At 33.3% G+C, this 7,568-nt stretch overlaps 2 long non-coding RNA genes across 2 annotated transcripts in view; both read left to right on the top strand.

The window, feature by feature from the left end:
- The first annotated feature begins 818 nt into the window (after positions 1–818).
- Positions 819–3,216, top strand: LOC113826918 (uncharacterized). Its single transcript, XR_003477709.2, has 5 exons — positions 819–913; positions 1,211–1,262; positions 1,615–1,780; positions 1,979–2,276; positions 2,625–3,216. It is a non-coding gene; the product is annotated as an uncharacterized lncRNA (long non-coding RNA).
- A 3,204-nt stretch (positions 3,217–6,420) lies between these two features.
- LOC113826917 (uncharacterized) overlaps positions 6,421–7,568 on the top strand; it is a 2,256-nt gene continuing 1,108 nt past the window's right edge. The window contains exons 1-3 of the long non-coding RNA XR_003477708.2: positions 6,421–6,571; positions 6,879–6,927; positions 7,232–7,394. This is a non-coding gene — a long non-coding RNA (uncharacterized lncRNA). The remainder of the gene's footprint in view (positions 6,572–6,878; positions 6,928–7,231; positions 7,395–7,568) is intronic.

Genomic DNA, 7,568 nt, shown 5'->3' with positions numbered 1-7,568 from the left:
TGGATATCCGTTTAGGATCTTAGAAATGGAAGGATCTCTGACTTTTTTTCTTTTTGCATACGTTTGTGGGTTCTTAATGACCTTCTTACCGGGAATGTTGCGTCCTTTGGTCTGATGATTAAAATTCGTCGAAAAAACGCACATCCGCCAGGAAGTAAGTTCGTGGACCATTGATATGCAGTGCAAAATCAAACCAATGCATCACTGGGAGGTGTCATACAGCAAAATAATGAATTTTCTAAATGGGAAGATATTATGTCTACTTTCCTGGCGTATAAGGATCACACACACACACATACAAACATAAAAAAAAAAAAAAAAATGGTCATGCCACCACATCAAAAACAAAACACTTGTCCATATTGAAAAGCCACTTTCTACCAAGACGTGCCCCTTGTTATAAAGTTTACAATTTTAGCAGGTTTGTGCAGTAATCTAGATCAGAATTTACTTTAGGAGGCTGAATTTTGGTCCATAAAGGAAAAGATGCTACATTCTTATTGGCAAACATTATGGGTATACATCATAGAATCAATAAAAAACAATATACAAATCTGGCAATGTCCTAAACTTGAGCAATCGATCAGTGTTGCCAAGTTGCATTTATAACACGTAATCATCCCCAGAACATGCATGACAGATTTGAATAAACATGTACACCAACACAGAAACTCCATGAATACAAAAAAGAACTTGATATATTTCACCTCCAACTCGAAAAAAACAATATCAACCATGATTCATTCCATTTATATTAGAACGCATTACAGATTTAATAACAGCTTGGCATCTCAGTGTGACCCACTATATATTGGAGTCCTTCGGCAAGGATGGTCAGTTGCAAAAACAAACCAGCAAGAGATACACAACCAATAGTGGATTACGTTCATCCCACAACAGTAATTCAACAGAGGTCAGAATCGCGTGTTTAACTTTGGTCATGTATTTTTTGTATTGTATTTTATATATTTTTTAGACTCATGTTTTTTTTTATGTTTTTTATGAAGTTATATTTTGGTCATGGAATAACTTTAGCTTTCTTTGCTATAACGTTTGTGTTTGTGTTTGTGTGTGTGTGTGTGTGTGTGTGTGTGTGTGTGTGTGTGTGTGTGTGTGTGTGTGTGTGTGTGTGTGTGTGTGTGTGTTTGTGTTTGTTTGTTTGTGTTTGTCTTACTCTACAGAAGTTTGAAATTTACTTTTTCTTCCACAGACCTCGTGCAAACAAGTGAACAGCACTTACTCCAATCACCATGAATAAAGTTGTAAGTATATATCCAGGCTTCTTTCTTGTTTATTAATATGAACTATGTTTAAGGTTTTATGTATTTCATTTTAGTGAATCTTGAAACATTACCTTGATCTTGTAAAACTAAAAGTAAAGAAACACATTTTTTAGTAATGAACGTGTGAAAAAGTGGGTGTAATGCAAATATCCAACATTTTGTTGATTCTAGTACTAAAGAAAGTAGACAATAAGAAAAACGACTATGAACCAAAGAAAATATAAATATCCATTCATTTTAAAACAGAAATAATGAAATAATCAACATACAAATAAAAAAAAACAAAACAAAAAAACATCAATAACCAACACTCTTCATCTATTTCAAACAGCTGCTTATCGTCCTGGTGCTGGCTGTGTTGACGGGCCTTGCCTGCGCAATGCCACAGGTGATTATAACACGGCAGAGAAAATTCCCCGGTGAGAGGCGTCTGGGTACCGTGAACTACGGCCAGTACCGCTTCGGCAAGAGAGGATACCAGAGGAAGAACCATTCCAGTAAGTAGGATTTTTGCCAGGTTTATTTGAGAATGAATATGATGTAAATATGCATATTATATGTATATAAAGCTGTATACATACCCAGACTTATCTTTATTTATGTATCTGTATGCTTGCACTACTTAAAACGAATTGTGCAAGTGCGTGTATCTATGAATTACGAAGTTATAACCTCTGTTGATCTCTCTTTAACAGGAAAGAAGAACTGAGAAGGAAAACACTATCAAATAACGTCATTTTTGGGCAATGACCCCTCGCAGACCAAAGCCTTCAAGGGGACTTAAAGGGAGGGAAAGAAAGGGGAAAAAGGGGGGGAAAAGGGAAAAGGGAAAGGGAGGGCAGGCTTTGGTAAGCAGGAAGTAAACAAAATCCTTAGACTTTAGTAGGCGCCTCAGCAATCGTTGAAGACAGACCATATAAGTCGAAACGCCTCGTGGGGTACGCATTATCAGGCACCGCAGTCGCAAGCAGCAGCCAAAGAGGAGGACACATGGTAAGGAACACTGATGAAATACGTAATAGGGAATATGGGGTTAGGTGGTTCCGTTTCCCTCTCTCTTCCTTGCTTTTGTTTCTGTGTTTCTATGCCTTTTTTGTGGAGTCGCTTCCATGCCGATTCTCATTCTCGTTGCCTTTCTTTTTTCTCATCAGTTTCTGCTCTCTCTTTCTCTCTCTCGCTTTCCCCTCTCTTCTCTCTATTGATAGTCATAATTTCTTGAAATATGATATACTTGCATCACTGTAAATGACAACTAGAGATATTAAAATCTCGCTTATGCGTTTTAGGCCACATAAAGTACTAAACTTGAGGTAAACTTACACAATAATTCTTCCTTCACAGAAGCCAGTGACTGCAGGGGTAGATACTGCGGAACCCTGCCCGCTTCGCTAACACCGCTTTCTCATCATATTCCTAAAGGATTCATCGATATCCTATACCAATGAAGACTACGTTATCTGAAGTCTTGAAGTCTGAATATCTGAAATTTGGCTCAAAGTCTGGATTCAGAAGATTGTAGAGACTTCAGCTACAGTCTGAAGTTTAGCTCTACATCTGGATTCAGAAGACTGTAGAGACTTCAGCTACAGTCTGAAGTTTGGCTCTACATCTAGCTTTAGAAGATTGCTGGGACTTCAGCTTCAGACTAGAATGACTCCGTGTATAGTTGTATGGCTGTATTTATTTAATAGCACCGCTTATAATGGCTGTATGCCTGATCATATTTTCTTGTTATGTTACTGAATTGTCTGAGTGCGTGAGTTCTATTTATCTACATTGTACAGAAATGAATCGCAAGTATTTGATATTATTTTTGCTAAACGAAGATTGTTATTCTTGTTATGTAATTATATGTTTTATATAGTTAATATATATTGTTGACTATTTTGTAAATACTTTAGTGTTGTAAATTAAAACACGTATTTTCTTAGAAGGTATATATTTTCACCCAAAGTACCGAAAGAAAGAAATTTTATCTTAATAAATTAATGACACTTTATTATTATTATTATTATTATTATTATTATTATTATTATTATTATTATTATTATTATTATTATTATTTAAGATTAACGATTCAGAAAATTATAAAACGAATTAATGATAATAATAATGATAAAAAAAACAGATAAGAACTAAGAGAACAATGATAGTAAATAAATAGATAAAACTGATAAATGATTAAGGAAAATTCACAATGTGACCTGACCTGTTTCCAAAAATTATATTCGAATCGCATTTTGATATTTTGCTCTATGCTAAAAAAAAAAAAAAAAAAAAAAAAAAAAAATACCGCGAATTAAGTATTCCCCATCTTATGTTTACAAAAAAAAAAAAAAAAAAAAAAAAAATCAGTTGATATTAAACTAATCCTTAGGTTAATATTGATTATGATAATCACTAATGGTACTAATACTAACATAAGCGATATTTCTTTAATTTTCTCTTAGTTAACAGTTAATTATGTTGAAATAATTCCGATGTCATAAAATAAAGAACAAATAAAAACAGAATTGAAATTATTCTTATAATGTAAAATATCACGGAAAGAAAAGTGTGATTATAATTACTTTAATAAATTTAACATCTTAGTAATGTTTAATGTTAGATTTATTCTTAATTCACTAAACTGATTGGTATTATTTAATTTACGAGAAAGTACATTAGGTTATTACCATGTGGTCAGTGAACCCCCTATAAAAGCATGTCTTGAATATTAACTCGATTAACTTGTTCATATAAAATATACGTGTTTCACTGTCCGACATTACGTTAATTGAAATACTTTCATGCAAAATCTGTCCTAATGGGATTATATCTATTCGCCTGTTGTACTCATGGTATTAAATGGTAAGAAATCAAGTGATAAAACATTTCGTTGATGTTTTTACACGCATATCTCCATCCTTTTAGGGAAATCGCAATTTCTTATTGATTTCGGAAACATTTTCTCTCCCTTCGAAGTCGACAAGGTACCTTAACACCAAACCTGGTACATCCCCAACAAAAAAGAGCAACAGTAACACCAACACAGCAACTGCAACAGTAAAAACGGTCTCTTACGTAACTCACTTAGCATGGCTCCCCTCTGCAGTCTTCTACGACCCTCTGCCACACTACATGCGTCACACGTTTAGGCTGGTTGTACCCTATATCCTGGAAACAATGGGGAGAGAAGGAACATCTTTAATATCTCTATACATCCACACTTGTAAACAGGCAATTCCACAATACATATAACAGATAAGCTCCTCTATACATTGATAAAAGAAGTAGGAACACGGGATTAATAAACAGATCAATTAATCCTAGACAAAAATTGCGACAGAACAACCTTGTTATTATTAGACCAAAGATATAGTTGATCCGAATGCCAAGCTAAGTGTGTTGCCCAAGCAATGTACTGCAGTTAATCATTCGTCTACTTAATATACAATGAATATTAAGAATGTACTGTATGTATATGTGTGTCTGTATAAATACACACGCACACGTGTATATATATACATACATACATATATATGTATATATATATATATATATATATATATATATATATATATATATATATATATATATATATATATATATATATATATATATATATATATATATAAACACACATTCACACACACATAGACACACACGCACACACACACACAAACACACACACACACTCGCATATATATATATATATATATATATATATATATATATATGTATATATGTAGATATATATAGATATATGAATATATATATATAAATATATATATATATATATATATATATATATATATATATATATATATATATATATACATACACACACACACACACAAACACACACACAAACATATACATATATATGTATATGTAATATATATGTGTATGTATATGTATGTGTGTACACACACACACACACACACATGCATATATATATATATATATATATATATATATATATATATATATATATATATATATATATATATATATATATATATATATATATATATATATATATATATATATATATATATATATATATATATGTATATATATATACACGCACACACACACAACAGTACAGAGGGGGGGGGGGGGGGGTGTATCCAAAACAGGGAGTCCTCCATTCAGAAAAGGAAATAAGATAATTGATTTCAAATTTATATCTAAATCGAATAAAAGATTTATTTCACGTTTCATTTGTGTTCATGCATTCTACATTTTCTCAGTACTAGACCTTATACTGTAGTCTTTGGGGCACAGAATCAAGGCAGTATCACGAGGCATCACCAGACCTATGTGCGCCACTGTGATTAAGAAACTTATCGAAAGTTACGGTCACCAATCTTAAGAAAGACAACAAATATACCTCTAACATTAAATACAATTAGGTTTCGAATCGTAATTATATGAAACAAGTAAAATAAACCGCATTTTGAGTTGAGTTTTGAGTTGACTTCAATTCAATTTCGAGAAAATGATAAATTTCCTAGAAAGGAAGTTTTCAAATGATATCTAAATTTCAAAGGTGGTTCTTCATAACCCATTGTGTAATATCAAAGCATTTTGTTGTGGTGAATCAGCCAGTCTTCAAACGAAAGCATCTGCATTTGAATACGTCAGAGCATGAGGCACTGCTATGCATATTGAATAGGTTAACAAGAAACGTAGCCAATGTGTAGATCTTGGAAAAGTTTACGTACTTTGAAATGGCATTTCGATCTGGTTTCATTTTTGATGACGATTGCTGTAGGAAGGTAATGGTAGAAATTCGTGGTAATTGTTTTTCTTGGTATCATGAATATTATGGATGTCACAATTAAAAGGAAAATGACTTAATCAACAGGAATTCTTGGTTTGGCAGTTCGATGTTTTTTTTGGCTCTACCAAAGTTGCTATATAATTTCTTTTATCTAAATCCTAAAAATAACAAATATGAAATGAAGACAATTAAGGAACAACAAAAGAATTTCTTAATTTTTTATCCAAAAACTCATCTTCGTATCGACTCAGCCCCTCCCACACCCCCAAATAAGGACAGCCATGAACTCTCATATCACAAGATTAATTACAATTTGGCATCCCTGAGAGATCCCCCCGATATATGTTGGCCCAGCAAGCAACGAAGGTCAGTTGTCAAAAGCATCTGCCAAGGAAAGGTAGGACACTAGAGCCACTCCCACGCTTGGCGCACGGGTGACCAGACAAGACACGTTCGAGGGACATCTCTAAGATTTTTTTCGTCGCCTTCTTCTGCTAGAAATTCGGAGATACTGAATCTGGTAAATATCTGGTCCTGTTTCTATGTTTTGTTTCTAATGGCAAATAGAGATTAACTAGGCATATGCACACTCTCACGGGCGCAATCGCCCACCCACACACCCACACCCACACCCACACACACACACATACACACACACACACACACACACACACACACACACACACACACACACACACACACACACACATATATATATATATATATATATATATATATATATATATATATATATATATATATATATTTAAACACAATTTATTTTACTCACTAGATTTCCAACCTGACACATTGTTCTCCTTTTTCAGTGTTGTCGAGAGAGACAAGCAAGTGCACAAACTCACCATGAACAAAGTTGTAAGTATAATTCAATCCTCTCTTTTAGCATTTATGAAAAAAAGAAAAGAAAAGAAAAGAAAAAAATCACGATGAACCTACTCGACATAAAATTTTCAAAAATCACTTAAAATAATGATAATAATAATAATAATGATAATAACAACAATAATAATAATAATGATAATAACAATAATAATGATAAAAATAGTAATAATAATAATAATGATAATAATAATAATGATGATGATGATAGTAATAATGATAATAATGATAATGATAATAATAAAAAAAGAAAAAACTAAACAATTCCAAATCTCAACAGCTTCTTCTGACGGTGTTGTTGGTGGTCCTGGTAGGCGCGGCGTGGTCCTTCCCGCAAATCATAACACAACCTCGGAAATTCCCCGGTGAGAGGCGCTTAGGAACCATTAACTACGGGCAATATCGCTTCGGCAAGAGAGGATACCAGAGGAAATGCCACCCGAGTAAGATAGTGGTTTAGCTTTATTTGTCTTTGTGTCTGTGTCTTTCACTGTGTCTGCCTGTCTGGTTGTCCGTCTCTCTGTTTCTGTCTCTTTCTTTCTCTCTTTCTCTCTCTCTTTCGCTCTCTGTCTCTCTCACTCTCTCTCTCCCTCCCTCTCTCTCTCTCTCTCTCTCTC

The sequence above is a fragment of the Penaeus vannamei genome, chromosome 6 (genome assembly GCF_042767895.1).
Source record: "Penaeus vannamei isolate JL-2024 chromosome 6, ASM4276789v1, whole genome shotgun sequence".
NCBI lineage: Eukaryota > Metazoa > Arthropoda > Malacostraca > Decapoda > Penaeidae > Penaeus > Penaeus vannamei.
The sequence above is the reverse complement of the archived record's forward strand: the minus strand, read 5'-3'. Positions and strand labels throughout refer to the sequence as shown.